Below are 17,751 nucleotides of genomic sequence, written 5' to 3'. Positions count from 1 at the left end.
TTACTGAGGCTGGAGATCATTTTCATTCACTGCCATGCCGTTCAATGTCTGGTAACCTGCTGCATAGAGACTGGCACTTAATACATGTTTGATAAAGTGATTTGTCCATGCTTATTCTGGGAGAGTAAAAAATAGAAGACAAGAACGTCCAAATAAAACAAGGATCCAGTGGGATGATCTTGTGAAAGTAGGAATATCACAGTGGTGCACAGTTTCCAGCCTTCTTTGTGTTCTCTTTTAAATTCTTCCTCCTTTCAGGAAGAGTGGAAAAACTTAAGGGAGAAAGAATGAAAGTGAAAGAAAGATGAAAGAAAGTGGTGGAGATCTAATGTTTAAAGTTTAAAGTTAATAAAACACCATATATGGTACTATATGAGTTAAGATGGTATTATATACTTGAAACTTACTAAGAGAGTGACATTCAAATGTTCTCACTGCAAAGAAAATGGTAATTATGTGACATGATGAAGGTGCTAACTAATGCACTATATCAGTACATCAACATTACATCACCTTAAACTTATACCATGTTATATGCCAATTATACCTCAATCAAAACAATAAAGTGCCTGGACTGCAAAAGGATAGGCAAAGTTGTGCAGTGTATAGCTAATTTGCTACTCTGGCAGTAGCAACTAAGTCAAAATAAAGAATATATTCACTAGTATATTAGCTATAGCTACAGCTCTACAAAAAAAAAAAAAAAAAAAAAAAAAAGGACAAAGAAACTTTTTTTTCTGATACTTTCCCCTACCTCTGCCCAAGTTCTCATTCTGGGACCACTTTAAAAACAGTTTTTCATTTACCCCCAAATTATCTCACAATTCTCAGAATGAAACTAATTAATTAATTTGTCTAGTTAGATATTATTCTAATAAACTAATAAAATAAAGATCTTCTTTCTATACTCTTGTACTTAGTAATCTGAATTCAATTCAGTGGAAAAACACCTGCAATCAATAGCATCCATCAAAAGAGCACAACTGAGTCAGCCCAATGTATTACCCTCCTGGAAAAACAATTTACACAGCTCATGCCCCTTGCATGGTACATGAATAGCTTTATCTTTGTGTAATGTACAAAGGGCAGTAAATTTCAGGATGCTTTTTAAATATGATAGATCATCATCCACGAAGAAGAGTTATTCATAAGATGCCAAGGTGGACCTACCTAGAAAATGTGATGGTAAAGGAATAGGAGGGTGGATTAATGCTATATTATATCAGAATCATTACACTAAAGAAAGAAAACATAACGGGAGAGGATGGGACTGCTGCTTTTTTTTTTCCAGCACCAACAGCAATCAGTGTTCTCACCATCACTATAGTAAGACCCTTCCTTGTACACATCCTGCCCCCCCAAGGAGTCAGCAAAGGAGCAGATGCTCCATAATCTGCAATTCACAATATCCGCATACATTTGTGTCACTGGAGTAATCCCATTTGATCATTTAGTCTTTGATCTAGCAGTTTGCATGTGCAGGTGACTAAGGCATTGCCTTATTGGCCACTTTGTATCAGCCACAACACAAGTTCCTCTTGGGGTTTCACATCTACTTCACTGCATCCAGTTATGCAGTGATTTCATTCCAAAACTTCCATCATACCTCAGCAGCTGTCATATGCAGAAGCACAATGCTCATTGTAAAGGGTTATATTTCTTCCTATATTAAATGTACTTCTTTAATACAGTGCAAGATGCACTGTATGTATGTTCATTTCCCATTAAATTTCTTCTGGCTTATCACCTTCCTCTTACTATTAATAGACAGACTATTCTATGGGCTGTGTTTAAAATTAACATTTTAAAGGGCATTGGCAGGCCATGTTGGAAGGATAAATATTTTTCTAAGGGGCTAGGGTGCTCAACCAAAAATGACCATAGTATTTATTATCAAAGTAATTTCTTAATGTTGGTAAAAGACATATGACATAAAACTTACCATTTTAACATTTTAAGTATATAACTCAGTGATTTCAAATACATTCACACTGTAGTGCAACCATCACTACAATCCACTTCCAGCACTTTCTCATCATCCTAAACTGAAAGTCTCTAAATAATAACTCCCTTTCTTTTCTACCCCAGCCCCTGATAACCACCATTCTAATTACTGTCTCTATTAATTTGAATATTCTAAGTACCTCATGTAAGTGGAATCATACAGTATTTATCCTTTTTGTCTGACATGCCAATTAAGATAATGTTTTCAAGGTTCATTCATGTTGCACCATGTATCAGAATTTCAATCTTTTTAAAGGACGAATAATAATCATTCTTTTTAAAGTATGAATAAATGTTGTAGGTACATATCACATTGTGTTTATCCATTTATCTGCTGAGTAACATTAGGGTTGTTCTTCTGGGAATTCTGAATACTATTGCTATAAATATGGAAATAAAAATATGTATTCAGTCCATTTTCAATTCTTTTGGGTATATACCTACAAGAGAATATGCTGGATAACATGATAATTCTATTTAGCTTTTTGAAGAACCTCCACATTATTTTTCACAATGGCTGCATCATTTTACATTCCTACCATCAATGCACAGCAGTGCCAATTTTTCCACATCCTTGCCAACACAATATTTTATTTATGTACTTATTTACTTATTTATTTATTTATTTTGGTAATAGACATCATAATGGGATATAACAAAATTTAATATAAAATTAAATTGGATATTTGAAAAAGTGAATTTACATCCTCATATGGAGAAATCAAATTTCTTAAGGGATGGAATTATTACCTCTGGCTCAATCCTATTTCTTATATGGTTTTGTCTTAAAAGATGATTTTGCAAGTTTTGGGTTAATAAGAAATTCCAACCAAAAATAAACTTTAATACTTAATTTGGTTTATTTGTTGCTTCAAATTGTCATTGTCTTCTTGGTTGAGTTGAGATTATATGTTTCTTTCTGGGAAACACTAAAATCTATAAAGCTGAAAAATTATCTTTGCCAACATGATCATAAGTATAATCCAACCCAATAGCAGCTGTCCATTGAAAATCAAATGTTACTATCATATCCTGTAGAATTCAATCATTCGCATATTCATTTGTTCTAATTTTACTGTGAGTTTATTCCTTCCAACACTGTACACTAAAAATATTGTGATGATGGGAGTATTCTATCCAATATATTAGCTACTAGCTGTAGGTGGCTATTGACTATATAAAATATGACTATTTTTAATGAAATTTAAAATAAACTTTAATTAATATAATTAAAAATTCAGTTCCTCTGCCACACTAGCTACATTTTAAATGCTCAAGAGGCAGAGACAGCCAGGGGTTAGAGTGTTAGTGCAGGTTTAGATGGACACACAAAGGAACTGTTAATGATTTTTCTCCTAGTTAGTCAAAGTCTGGTCATTAAAACCAACACAAAAATATTGCTTGTAATAAAGGGTAGTCCAGGTAAGTGCTAAGACCTGCTGAAACACAAATGAAAGAGAGATGCGCTTCCTGGAGGAAAAAATTAAGAAATACTTTAAAAAGAGAGTAAAAAACTAAGTTATATCTTCAAGGATGATTATGACCTCACTAGAGAGAGAACAAGAAAGACAAAACAGATAGAAAGGCAAAGGCCATGATTTGGAAACAAAATGGTGTGCTGAGGGATAGTGAAGTATACAAGGTATTAAAAGAGATACTACACCTAAGAAGAAGTGAGAGAAATGGAAAGAAGTTAGAAAAATTGTCCAGAGGCTGTGTGTTAAGAGCAATATATTGAATTTCAGCATATCGAATTTCAGACTTGAAATCATATAAAGAAGCAACAAGAGAATGAGTAAGTAAGGGTACATCATGAGTTTGCTCATTTCCTAAAATTGTTCCCTTTCTTGATCAGGGTTATGATAAAGAGCATGAATTAAAATTAACTGAGATTAATCACCTGGGTGTAATTTGCATTTGATGTAGAGGCATTTTAGAGAAATTTTTACCTTTTTTCAGGGAAGCTTATAAATAGGATATTATCTCATTATCTGACTCAAGACATTCTTAAACTCTCTTAAATTACTACCCAATACTTAAATTATTTAAGACTTGCTTAGAACAAATGATGTTTGTTTGGTATCCTACTGTTCACTGCAAAATAAAAAGGAAATTATTACAGAAGCTGTCCGTAACTGTTTATAAGCATGTGGGATTATTTCACAATCCTCCTAGTTCCTCATTTCAAGGTAAAGTTTAATATTACATGTACTGTGCCCTGCAACAATTTCCTTTTTAAAATTCTGTGATTAGATTAATATTTTAGAGTGCTTTTTCAGGGGTTATTCATCGATTAGAAACTCGTGGCTGTTGTGCTAAAATGTTGTTCTGCTCTCGGTTAGAATTCACCTGGCAAGTGGTCAGTCATGCTTCACTCCAAGAGTGAGCCATAGTTCTTCCTTTGATCTACTGAAGTTCATTTCTAAAGTTTGCCTTTGCTAGAATCCTTTAAATAAGGAAAACGTATCTTTGGGATAAAGAACTAAATGATTTATAGGCATAGCTAAGGATCCATTACACATTAATGATTTTCTTATCATTTAAAGAGATTATACGGTTTGTCATGAAAGGCATTGGTCTTTAATTCGGGCTGAATATAAACTTATTTTTGTTGATATCTTAATTTATGCTTTTCATTCTGGTTCATTAACATTGTGATGATTCAGTATGATGGCGAGAGTCATACTGAATCATTCTAACATTGCAGAGATGACCAGAAAAACATGTCTCAAATGAGGGCAAGAGCCAAGTAGTCTTGTAGGTAAAAAGGTAGTTCATCCACATATGGAACATTTGTATATGACAGTCACATTTCTTAGCATATGGAAACAAAATCAATTCCAGATAGATCAAATATCTGAACATAAAAAGCAAAATTTTAAAACTTTTACAAAAGATGTGAGAAACTTTTATACTAGAGAATGGTTTATAAAACGAATGTAAAAAGAAACCATAATGAAAAAAGTTTATTACTTTTAATGAAACACAATATAATTTTTTTAGTAAAAGACACCATTTAAAAAATTGAATTATGCTTGTCTAAACTTCATATGTCTCCCTAGCCACCACCTCCACCTCACCCCATCCTACTTTGAAAATCACTGATGTGAACCAGTGTTCCAAACCTGAACAACTCACAGATCTCATAGGGAATTTTCAACAATTCCATGAAGGGTCTGAGCATCCAATGTTAGAGATGCCACATAAAAAGTTAAGCATAGTTGCTCTTCACTGTAGAATTCAATCATTCGCATATTCATTTGCCACAGAGATCAAAGGTACTAGTGCAGATGCTGTGATCATGTGGCAACACTCTGTTATATAAGATAGTTGTCTAGGGAATCTTGAAATAGTGCGTATTACTTTGTTTAGATTATAAACAAAACATAAATTTTTAAATGTTATCGTATAAAATTTGTTATCTCCTCCACCAAGAATATGTCTGTGAAAGCAGCCAAATTTGGGAAACACTGTTCTAAATAATTTTCTCTTTCTTCTTTTTCCCCAGCTCTATGAAAACTAAAGAATCCTTTATAATTAAGGTTGTTCTATATAGCAAGATTGGCAATTATGGAAGAAAACAGAAATAAAAGGAATCCAAATTAGAAAAGAAGAAGTAAAACCATCACTCTTTGCAGATGACATGATACTATACTTAGAAAATCCCAAAGACACTACCAGAAAACAGTTACAGCTTATCAGTGAATTTGGTAAACTTGCAGGACACAAAATCAATACAAAGAATCAATTGTTTTTCCACTAACAGTGAAAGGTCAGAAAGAGAAATTAGGGAAACAATTCCACTTACCATTGCATCAAAAAGAAAACACCTATGAATAAACTTACCTAAAGAGACAAAAGACCTGTACTATGAAAACTATAAGATGTTGATGAAATAAATCAAAGATGACATAAACAAGATGGAAAGATACACCATGCTCTTGGATTGGAAGAATCACTCTTGTCAAAATGACAATACCGCCTAGGACTATCTGCAAATTCAATGAATTCCCTATCAAGTAACACCAAGGACTAGAACAAAGAACAAGAACTAGAACAAAGTATTTTAAAATTTGTATGGAAACACAAAAGACCTTGAATAGCCAAAGCAATATTGAAAAAGAAAAACAGAACTGGAGGATGCATACTTCCTCGCTTCAGACAATTCTACAAAGCTACAGTCATCAAAACAGTATGGTACTGGCACAAAAGCAGAAATATAGATCAATGGAACAGGATAGAAAGCCCAGAAATAAACCCAAGCATCTATGGTCAACTACTCTATGATAAAGGGGGCAAGAATATAGAGTGGAGGAAAGACAGTCTCTTCAATAAGTGATGCTGAGAAAGCTGGACAGCTACATGTAAAAGAATGAAATTAGAACACCACACATAGAAATAAACTCAAAATGGATTAAATTCCTAAATGTAAAGCCAGAGACTATAAAACTCCTAGAGGAAAGCATAAGCAGAATGCTCTTTGGCATAAATTGTAGCAATATCTTGTTTGATTTACCTCCTAGAATAATGACAAAATAAAAACAAAAATAAACCAATAGGTCTAACTAAACATGAAAGCTTTGCACAGCAAAGGAAACAATTTTTAAAAAGAAAATAAAAGACAGCTCATGGAATGGGAGAAAATCTTTGCAAATGTAGCAACCGACAAGAGATTAATCTCAAAACATACAAACATCTCATGGAGTTTTGTATCAAAAATATCTCTGAAAACCTAATAAAAAAATGGGCATGGTATTGCTATTGCACAGCAGGATGGGTAACATCTCTGCAGCTCCAGGACAAAGGTTTGATCCCCTGCCCAGCACAGTGGGTTGAAGGACCCAGCATTGCTGTAGGTGCACCATGGGTCACAACTGTGGTTCAGATTTGATCCCTGGCCAGGGAACTCCATATGCTGCAGAATGGCCAAAAAAAGGGGGCAAAAAAGAAAAAGGCATTACTAAATAGGCATTTCTCCAAAAAAGACAGACAGATAGTCAAAAAACACATGAAAAAAAGCTCAACATCACTAATTATTAGAGAAATTCAAGTCAAAACTATAATGACGTAGTGTCACACCAGTCAGAATGGATATCATCAAAAAGTCTACAAACAAATTTTGGAGAGGGTATGGAGAAATGGGAAACCCTCCTACACTGTTGGTGGGAATGTAAATTGGTGCAGCCACTATGGAGGACAGTATGGAAGTTCCTCAGAAAATTAAGTATAGAACTACTATATGACCAAGAAGTCCCATTCCTGGACACCAATCCAGAGAAAACCATAAGTCAAAAAATATACGTATGTCAGTGTTCACTGAAACACTATTTACAATAGCCAAGACATGGAAGCAATCTAAATGTCCATCGACTGAGGAATAAATAAATTAGATGTGGTACATATATATGATGGAATATTATTCAGCCATAAAAAATGAAATAATGCCATTTGTAGCATCATAGATGGACCCAGAGACTCTTATACTGAGTGAAGTCAGTCAGAATTCAGAGAGGGAAAGACAAATACAATATATTATCAGTTATATGTGGAATCAAATAAAAATTATACAAAAGAATTTATTCATAAAACAGAAACAAACTCACAGACTTCAAAACCAATTTTAAGGTTACCAAATGTGAAAACTTTGTGGGGAGGAAGAATTTGGAAGAGGGAATAACATATACACACTACTGGTTAAAACACGATTAAAGAGAACCTACTGTATAGCACAGAAGAATCTACTCAATAGTTTGTCATAACCTATATGGGAAAAAAGAATAGATATATTTATATGTATGATTAATTCACTTTGTTGTACATCTGAAATAAAACAACATTGTAAGTCAACTATACTCCAACAAAATTAGATTAAAAAAAATAGAATTGCAAGATTAAGTCAATTTTCTTCTTTAGTCTCTACAGAATGGTGAATGGTTAATTTTTTGTATAGACATCATCTTTAGTATTTTAGTATAGACATCATCTTTTAAAAAAGAAAAAAGATACAGCCTAGAGAAAAATATTTGCAATGCATATATAAAATTAATTAGGATATAGAATATATAAAGGACTTCTTTTTTAATACTTTTTCTTGGCTGCTCCAGAAACATGCAGAAGTTCCTTGGAGAAGAATTGAACCCGTGCCACAAAAGTGACAATGCCAGGTCTTTAACTGCTAAGCTACCAGGTAACTCCATAAAGAACTTCTAATAAATTTATAAGAAAAAGACAAATGCCTCAGTAGAAAAATGCATGAAATATATGTTCAAGTCATTCGCAGTAAAGATGCTCACTGCATGCATAATCAAAAAGAACAAATGAAAACCATTTCAATGATGAAGTTAGGAAATGTGATGATATTAAATGTTGAGAAGGATAGAAAGAATGGTAGCTTCCAAGAATGTACTTGTAAACTGCAAATGCTACAAGCACTATATGCCATTTGGGCAATATCTGAAAAAAGGAAAGAAGTAAATTCCACATCATCAAGCAGTTATACCCATAGGCATATATCTAAAAAATACTGAATATTTACTGAGTAATACATATCCCCTTCAAAATCATCATTCTATAATTTTTATTACATTGGGAAATTATAAATGCCTACTAATAAGACAGGGAAAAGTAAACTATTGTAGGTTTATAAAATGGAATACTCTATAGCAATGAAAATTAATGAAGTAGAGCTTTTGACATCAACTTGAATAAATCACATAAAACAATATTTCCAAAGATGCATATGATACATTACAATTTACATAAATATTTTAGTTATTTAATACAATAGTATATAAGATTAAAGGGTGTACATATACATGGTAAAAGCAAGAGGAAATGTATGGGAATCCTAATAGCAAATTTATAATACTGGTTACCTTTTAAAGGGAGATATAATCTGAAAAAGTAAGTAGAGGGATTCAATTTTATGTTTAATATGTACTTATTTAATCTAGGTGTTAATTACGGACATTTGTTTCACAATTTTCTCTCTCTTTGCCAGTAAACATGACATAATAATTAAAAGTCTGAGTCATTAAAAGCTCCAGGTACTCTGCATAGCAGCACTGCAACACTACAGGCCATCCTAGGTGACTATAGAAATTCTGCATTTTATAAGTGTGCCTTTCTGATGAAGCCCTCTTTCATTTCAGTAAGAATGAATTACATGATTTAACTGACTGTACCCTGTAATCAAATCTTTCTCTGAAGCATAGTAATATAGGAAGCCATGCTCGCAGCACTCAATATGATCTAAGGAGCTTATGCTAATGACTCCTCATCCAACTGCCATATTAAGCTCCATATTGACCTGTCTGAGCTGAGGAATAACCATTGTGATAAACTCAAAGTGCCTGGTTATACCTGGAATGTTTGCTAAAATGAACATTCCAGAGGTCTCACCTCCATGGTCTATTGAATTAAATCCAGTGGGGAAGAGGAGTCCATGGAGCCATATATTAAGTGTTATTTGTTGATTTGGAGGCTTCCATGGTTCAATGATGAAAGTTTGAGAAATGCTGCTTCAAGGATTTCACAGCCATGGTGGAAATGAATAAACAAAGGAAATGGAATTTTGGAGATATTTTTAAGAAAGATAAGAAACTTACTTAAATCTATTTGCTTAAAGTGAAATTTTTCATAGAAGACATGACAACAGTTTTGTATTTTCAAAGATCACCCAAGGATCAAGAAAGTGAGACCCATTCCAGGCAGAATTTCTAACATAAACAAAAACAGAGAGTAAAGAAATATCCTGAATGTTTGAGAAAATATTAATTAATTAATTAAAGTTAATTTTCACAGTAATTGATAAAGGTGAAGGCTGAAGAGAGGAATTATGGATCCAGATGGTAGAGTACCTTAAATAACATGATAAGGAGTTTGAACTTCATTATTCATGCTCTAGAAAGATGACTGCAGACATGAAGCACATGGATTCAGATGGGGTGGGAATGGAGTTGAGGTGATAACTTAGAGGACTGAAGCATGAGTAGGAATTGGGGACAGGTCTGTCTGTATTAAGAAGAGACTAAGTTCAAGAAAAATAAAATCATTTTTCATTACTTGAATGTAGTGGATGAGGCAGAGGGATATGTCAAAGATGAATTTGTCTGGATACATGACATGCTATTTATGACTTGTAAATCCAAGTAGAAAAGCAAATTTGGCAAGGAGAATAACATGTGTGGCTTCAAATGGGTTCTTTTACTATATTTTCCTTTACAATATTTGTAATTCATCTCTATGTGGAGATGCCAAGAGGATCATTGGCAATATAAATGTGGTAATCAAGAACAATATATGGACTAAAGATATAAACTTTGGATTTCATGTAAATCAAAATAACAATGAGATGCCACCTCACACCAGTTAGAATGGCCATCATTAAAACATCTACAAAAAACAAGTGCTGGAGAGGGTGTAGAGAAAAAGGAATCCTCCTACACTGTTGGTGGAAATATAAATTGGTGCAGCCACTATGAAAAACACTAAAGAACTTCCTCAAAAAAATAAAAATAGAGTTGCTATATGATTAAGCAAGCTCACTCCTCAGGCATATATCCAGAAAAAAACTATAATTTGGAAAGATACATGTCCCCCTGTGTTCATAGCAGCACTATTTACAATAGCCAAGATGAACAACCTATCCATGGACAAATAAATGGAAAAAGATGTGAAATAGAATATTACTCAGCCATAAAAAAGAAAGAAATAATGCCATTTTGCACCAGCATGGGTGGGCCTAGAGTTTATCATACCAAGTGAAGTTAAGTCAGAAAAAAAAGACAAATACTATCACTTTTATGTGGAATCTGAAATATGGCACAAAAACATATCTATAAATTAGAAACTGACTCACAGAGAGAGAATAGACTTGTGGTTACCCAGGAGCAATGGGGGTGGGGGAGGGATGGATTAGAAGCTCGGAATTAGCAGATGCAAACTATTATATATAGAATGGATAAACAACAAAGCCCTACTTATTCAATATCCTGTGATAAACCATAATGGAAAAGAATATGAAAAATAATATATATATTTACGACTGAATCACTTTGCCATATAGCAGAAATTAATACAACATTGTAAGTCAACTATACTTCAATAAATTTTTTGACAAATTTGGATTTTATTATTGAAACTCTAAATATGCATCACACCATCTGGGATGACTGAAGAGAATGAGAAGCCAATCAGGGCTAATAATAGAAATATATTGAAAAAAATATAAAATGATAGTTAATAGATAATTTACGTAAAAATACGTTATAAATAAGAATCAAATTAGATGGCGGTAGTTATAATTGCTTGGGAATTTCAGAGGTATCTAAAAAGTAGGAAAGTTGGAATAGAGAAATTTCTGGTGGAGGAGTAACATGAACCTTCCTAGACAAGTGAATAGGGTTTGCCCAAGAGAAAGGGAGTCTCTTCCAGATAAGAGAAGCCACATGCTCAAAATTGTGAAGGTCGAGGTGCACAATTTTGATCCAAAAATGACATGATAGATTCTTCCCATACTCCTTGGCCATATCTGTCCACATTTCAAAGCAAATGATGGAGGCCCTGCTTCACTCCTCTTCTCAGACCTCAAAAGATGATGATGCAGTTGGAGAGGGAAATAGACGTGGTGCTTTCTTACTAAAAATGTTACAGCTATATCATCTTTGGAAAGTTACTGTTTATAGGAGATACATCTGGGGGAAATGCAAAGATAATATGGTGGTGAAAAGGATATTTAGGAGACACAGAAATTATGACTTGATGAAACAAAATTTTTAAAATAATTTTTTTTATTTAAGAGGGAAAATAGGGCCATGGCATGCAGGAAAAACATTCACTATGTCAGGAGAAAGAGCTTGTTTCCAATAGTGAATCTGCCCCTTATCTGAATGATTGGCTTAAGCTTTCTGTGATTTAGTCTCTTCCTAAATTAAAAAAAGCTAAGAAAGTCTACTTCAAAAGGGTGATGTGAGGATTGAGTGGAATATCTATTGCAACTAGGGTGTCTATAGTTTTCCCATTACTCTTCTAGGACCTTTATTTCCCATGAAATTAGGATAATTGGCTGGTCCATAAAGCACTAATTTTTTTAGGTATAAACATGAATGCATTGGCAATATTGTTGCTCACTCAATTTACCCGCAAGCTTAGCGAGCTAAATGATTATGTGACCAGGCCATAATTACAGCCTACTATATGCTATTATGGTTTTGTTTCCGAACTCACAGACTTCAGAGAAAGAGAACAACCAGTTGAGTTCACAGAGTGATAAGAAGGAGCTCATTCTCAAGTGAGTTGGATGGAACCTCACCTCAACATTACATATCAAATGGTGCATTGCACCTGCTCATTTATCAAGCTGCCAAAGTGCTTGCTTTGCTGTCTTGCTTTTTTCTTTTAAAATTCACATCTTTGCAGTGTCTTGAGTTGCTTGGCCTCATAGTGAAAGGGACATTTTAAGTCTTGATTAAATAAAAATAGTTCCTGATCTAACAAGTATAGATGATGCCAAAAGGTGAAATCTCACAGCTGAGCATAACATAGTTTCCAAATATTGCCTGCAAGTGTATAGCTTCCCTTTTGTTTCTGATGGATGTTGTTGGTGTTTGAACTGAGTCTATTATGACTTAAAAGACAATTGTTTAGATCAACATAACTCGCTTTGGAGAGATATTAGGATATTTTTCTTTATTTTGTACAGTATAGGGTAAAAATCAGCTTTAAACCTATAGGACTCTCTGGGCAGCTGTGAGTACACACACCACTACCCCTTACATTCAGCATAATGCTGTATTACTAGAAACCACTAACCCTTTGCAGGATACTGCCTAGAAGGTGGTAACACTGGTTCAAGGACAGGGTAAGGGAAGGAAAGTAAAAGGAAGGAAGAGGGAAAATATAACAAACATGATTAACAGCTGTTTTTCTCAAGCAAGGCTCCATCAGGGATCTGCAGCTGTGTCATTGTGCTTCAATTCTGCAGATCATACAGGGCTAAACTGGAAGATGCATGGAGCAAAAATGATGCGTAGAGAACAGTTAAGTCCAAAACCCATGGCAACGATATCAGGTGAATGCCCTCACTCCTTACTTCTCAGTTTCACCTTTTCCTTCTCTTATGAGATGCTAGATGCTTAAGAAACAAATCAAGACCTCCTACTAACCAGGTATTTGTTCTGGGTTGCTGCTGCTGCTGCTAATTTTTGTTTTTGTTTTTCCATTTTTGGAAGGAGAGGAAGGGTATTGATGGAACACCAGCAAATAAACCCCTTTAATAAAATCAACATGCTGCATGCCTTCCAGAATGCTTTCAAAGGAGTTACATGTGCCTCCTCAACATATAAAAAGATATAGGGATATAAGCGGAAAACTGAGTCAAAAGACTAGGTCCTAGGAGTATCCAGTTTGGGTCTGAAAGCCTAGCTGCCAGTTTCCAGTTGGCTGCCTAAAAATGGGGTGAGGGGAATCTTAGAATATTTTGTTTAGTATTCATCCTAGTTGCCAAACAACCACAATGAAATGTACACATGTAATGCAATGATATTATTGTCTTATCCTATGTGCTCGGAGGAGTATATTTCCACCGAAATACCTCCCTCAAGCAACCTACATCCCCATGTGGACCATTCCACAGGGTCCTGAATGCTCCTTCCTCCAAGGACTCAGCAGGGGGTTGGCAATCCACCTTCAAATTAAAAAAATCTCCCACCTCTGCTTGGAAATACACAAACCATTTTTTCACAGCCCTTTGTAACACACAATCTTGTTACCAAAAAAAAAAAAAAAAAAAAAAAAAAAAAAATCACTTAAAAGGAAACAGAACAGATGACCCAGAGGAGTTTACAAGGTCAGGGCACTCCCTGGTGGGGACGTGAAAGGGTGGGAGGTGCTGAGGTCAGGGTTAAATAACACCGCCAAATGAAGCCTCTCAGCCAGCTACCCTGCCACCTCCTTCCTTCAATCTCTAGAAGGAGTCATCAGTGAGCTCGCGCGTCTGGAAGCCTGCCCCTTCCGTGCCGCAGAGAGGTTAGGAAGTGCATTTCAAAGCCGCATCTAAAACGGACCACTTAAAAGAGCCAAGAAAAGATTGACCAACAATCAGAATTGGCCCAGATCACTTGGTGCCTTTCCCTCATGCAGCCTCATTAGCGTTTCCCTTCTTTCTGCTTGGTCCTTCTTTCCCCTTAGGGTGCAGTTCCTCTCGGACGCTTGCGGTGCGCCCTAGGGATTTTAGGTAGCGGCTGCAGCTCTGACTCGAGGCAGGAAAGAGATGCTTTAACATTCCGTCTGCCTATCCCACCTGTCCGCCTGCGGCACACTGGCCCCTGGCAGGATAACCCCGAACCTCTGCGCCCAGGTGTGCGCGTGCTGCGCTGTCCCCTCGGAGACCTTGCGGCTCCTGGCTGCTGGGCGCAAGTGGCCTCCGGAGCTCTGCAGCCCCCGAGGAGCGGTAGCACCGGCTGCGGCAGTGGGCTTGCCACGCCGAGCTCCGGGCTCCGCCAGCCTGCGGGGCTCCGCTATCCCCATTGTGTCCGCAGCGCTGCGGGACTGATCCTCTCGCGTAGCTGCCCCCGTGCCAACCCCTGAGCTCCACGCGGGAGGAGCCCGGGAGAGGAGGGAGTGGAGGGCAGCAGAGGGAAGAAGCGATAAGGGACCCCAGAAGGGCACAGCACTTCATCAATAATGCAGAGACGCCTGGACCTCTGCAATACGTTTTCCAGTTAAACGCCACCAACCGGAGAGTCCCACGCGTGTGATTTTTGTGTATGAAAGATAGGAAGCACCTAGTTCATTCATCTGTCTTTGCTTCTTCTCATCTCCCTCAGAGAAAGTCCCCCCACCCCCGCCACCCCCCGTCACCCCCTGTCTTAGCTTTAAACCTCCACCTTCTCCACATCAGCACTCCATTTCCAGGCAAAAAACTCCAGGTTGAAAACGCAGGTCTTGAAAGACCTCACTACGTATCACGAAGAGTTTACCAAAATTCATTTAGTAAGGGTGATTTTCAAAGCCTCCGTTCTCATCCTCCTTCTTGGAGAATGCTTTTAAAGTTGGGAAGCTCAAATGGCCTTGGACCTGGTGCTTTCTGCGCCTGGGTCCCCATCAAGAACCGCGGTGCGGTCAGAGACACCGAGATCACGCGGTAAACTTCCCCAACACCAACCCAGCAGGCCGCTGATGCTAGAAGCATCCTAAGAAGCAGTTCTCTTCCTGTGTGCCCCTACGAAGCCCAAATGCCCAACACAACCTCCCCAAATAAGGATTTACCCATCCACATATAACAGGCACAAATCCCTGAAACTTCTTTGTGAAGCAGGCTCAGCCCACACAGAAGGGACAATTGGCACAACTTGCAAGGAAATAAACATCTCATCCCTGCAGGGAAACTTGTTGAATCCCGCCGGAGCGTACCGCGGCAATTTCCGATTTAGCCTGAAGGTTTTTGATTCTTCCCCTAAATACCCTTGTGCACCAGTCACAATTTCTAGACAAACTGCAGAGTCCTTTTAGCACCCATTCTGCACTCCAACCACCACTGATAGGAAGCCGAGCGTATCTCTTTAGACAATTCTAAAGCCAGCTTTCGCTTCCTTTGCCATCCTTTGGGAGACTTACCCTTTGATGAGGCTCTTTTCAGCAATCTAGAGGCTTCTTGGTGCAGGCGCAGCCTTCCAACTTTGCTGGGCACAGAGACCTTCCTGAGTTCAACCAAGCAAAAGCTGTCTGGGACTTAGAAATAGAAGAGTGGGAAATAAGAAGAGAGTGCAGTCGGGTTTCTTTTCAGTATCGGCACCCTGGAAAAATCCAATCCTTCTTCTGTAGAGAATTCTTTGAAACCCGTTATCTGTATTACTATTAATGCGCAGAGCAGAGGGCATTGCATGCAAATGGGTCCGAGTGTGAGCTTCTATTGGTGGCTGCGGAGGCCCCTGGGTCCTACTGCTCTGGCTCTAAACTACACAGCAACACTACGCGCGCAGCTTTGGAGGCGCGGAAGGGAAAATGGATTTAATTGATTCGTTACCTCTGGTATTGTAATGCCTGCTGCGATGTTCAGCGGATGAAAAAAAAAAAAAAAAAAGAAAACCCTCACATTTAAACTCCTGTCATGTGATCTATCATTTCATATTTGCTTTTAATTGTGTGGAGTGGCTTTGAAACATACAAAGGCTTTTTAAAAGAACGCTTTTTGAAGAAAATTCACATAGATGCATTTGGTACGAAAACCCTCTTTTTGCTCTCTATTATGCGTTATTCGGCTGTAAATCCAGGAATTATTTATATAGTCAGATACTTATGTTCTTCACTTAAATAAAATAGCATCTAATTTTATTCTTGAAAATGCATGGCTACTCAAATAGGTTAAAATGGAAAAAGCTAAAATATGAGTATTAACGTATGTGGAATGTATTTTTTAAAATACTACTGAAAAAAATGTAACCATGACAATGCCATGGCCATGGGCATCATTTTTTTAAAATTTATTTTGCAAAGTAAGAAATTCAGAAGTACTTTATCAGTGAGTATTGACACAAAAATATAAATCAACAAGAAGTTATTGATAATGTCACAATATGTCAAGCATTCACTATTAATTGCCACATTTTCTTTTTACAGTTTCTCTCTTTCCAAGCGCATTAGTAATGCAAATTGTTGTAAGGAGATTTAAAGTGAGACAGGCCTGTGGTGACTGGCAATTTGAATTACTGTAAGGTAGTGTGCAAAAACACTCCTCCTTAAAGGTAGCTATCTTAAAAAGTAGAACATTAATAGCTGAATCTTAATATATATGAATGTAAAGCCATTAAGCATGCTTTTCCCTGACCTTTCTTTCTGTGGAAGGAAAGAAATACTCATGTAAAAAATGACACAGACTCTCCACCAAGTTCCATCTAAGATGTATTTGCTGATATTACAATTTAGGAAATAATTGTATTATGTTTGAGATGTAAATCATAACATAAATTTAATTATAAAATTATTATGCCTATAATTTACAGCTCAATGCTACTAGAAAGTGAATACGGTCAGCAGCAACCAACTCATAAATTCACCAGCCAAGTGTAAACTAAGGAAATGAAAAGGCAAAATGCAAAAATACAACAGAATTAAGCTCTTATTCCAATCATATGTATAGCATTTGAATTTATGTAGTGAGTGCTGTGATCCCTTTACATTTCCATATAACTCCTTCCCCTTGTAGCCCCTTCCCTTCCCCCATCAGTAACCCTTGACAACAGAAGTCTTACTTCAAGTCCAGGTTGCCTTTGCTGTTTTCCAGACCTAACTTACAGACTGCATCCTTGTATGAAACAGAATTAACTCCTAACAGACTGAAACGTTAAGGAAGTTTCTTTCACAGGTTAGAACATCCAGCATTCTTATGTGTATCTCCAAAGTTTTCATCAAATGTTTATATTTGAAACATCCATGACCACTAATTCAGAGGGAAAATACATGATCAGTTGGCATTCTATCAGAGTCAAATTGCTGTACTTCCCCATTGCAACTGTGTCTCTGGAACAGTCCTTTGGAATGACTTTTACTCAGAATTATCATAATCACTTTAGCCCAGATTGAGAAAATTTCAATTTACATTGAAGTTAACAGAAAAATATTAAAATGTTACTACATTCAGTATGAGTTTAAGGGACTCGATCTCTGTAAAATAAAAAAAGTATATTTTGTAGTATAGTAAGGAAAACATAATGACCATGCAAAATTGAATGGAGATGATTGATAAAT

The 17,751-nt window shown here is 36.4% G+C and overlaps 1 protein-coding gene across 9 annotated transcripts in view; it reads right to left on the bottom strand.

The window, feature by feature from the left end:
- The window catches only part of ROBO1 (roundabout guidance receptor 1), a 1,127,179-nt gene extending 1,111,232 nt beyond the window's left edge, over positions 1–15,947 (bottom strand). For 8 of the 9 annotated variants that reach the window (XM_084991648.1, XM_021071380.2, XM_084991651.1 and 5 more), the window contains exon 1: positions 15,622–15,947. The gene's annotated coding sequence lies outside the window, so the exon portion shown is untranslated. Of the gene's footprint in view, positions 1–15,542 lie in introns of all 9 variants that reach the window. The other variant, XM_084991649.1, reaches the window with a different exon arrangement.
- Between the last annotated feature and the right edge of the window lie 1,804 nt (positions 15,948–17,751).

Source organism: Sus scrofa, chromosome 13 (assembly GCF_054392235.1).
Source record: "Sus scrofa isolate SSC_HxYL_T2T_F1_AM1 chromosome 13, Sscrofa_HxYL_maternal_Yorkshire_Landrace_v2.0, whole genome shotgun sequence".
Classification (NCBI taxonomy): Eukaryota; Metazoa; Chordata; class Mammalia; order Artiodactyla; family Suidae; genus Sus; species Sus scrofa.
The sequence above is the reverse complement of the archived record's forward strand: the minus strand, read 5'-3'. Positions and strand labels throughout refer to the sequence as shown.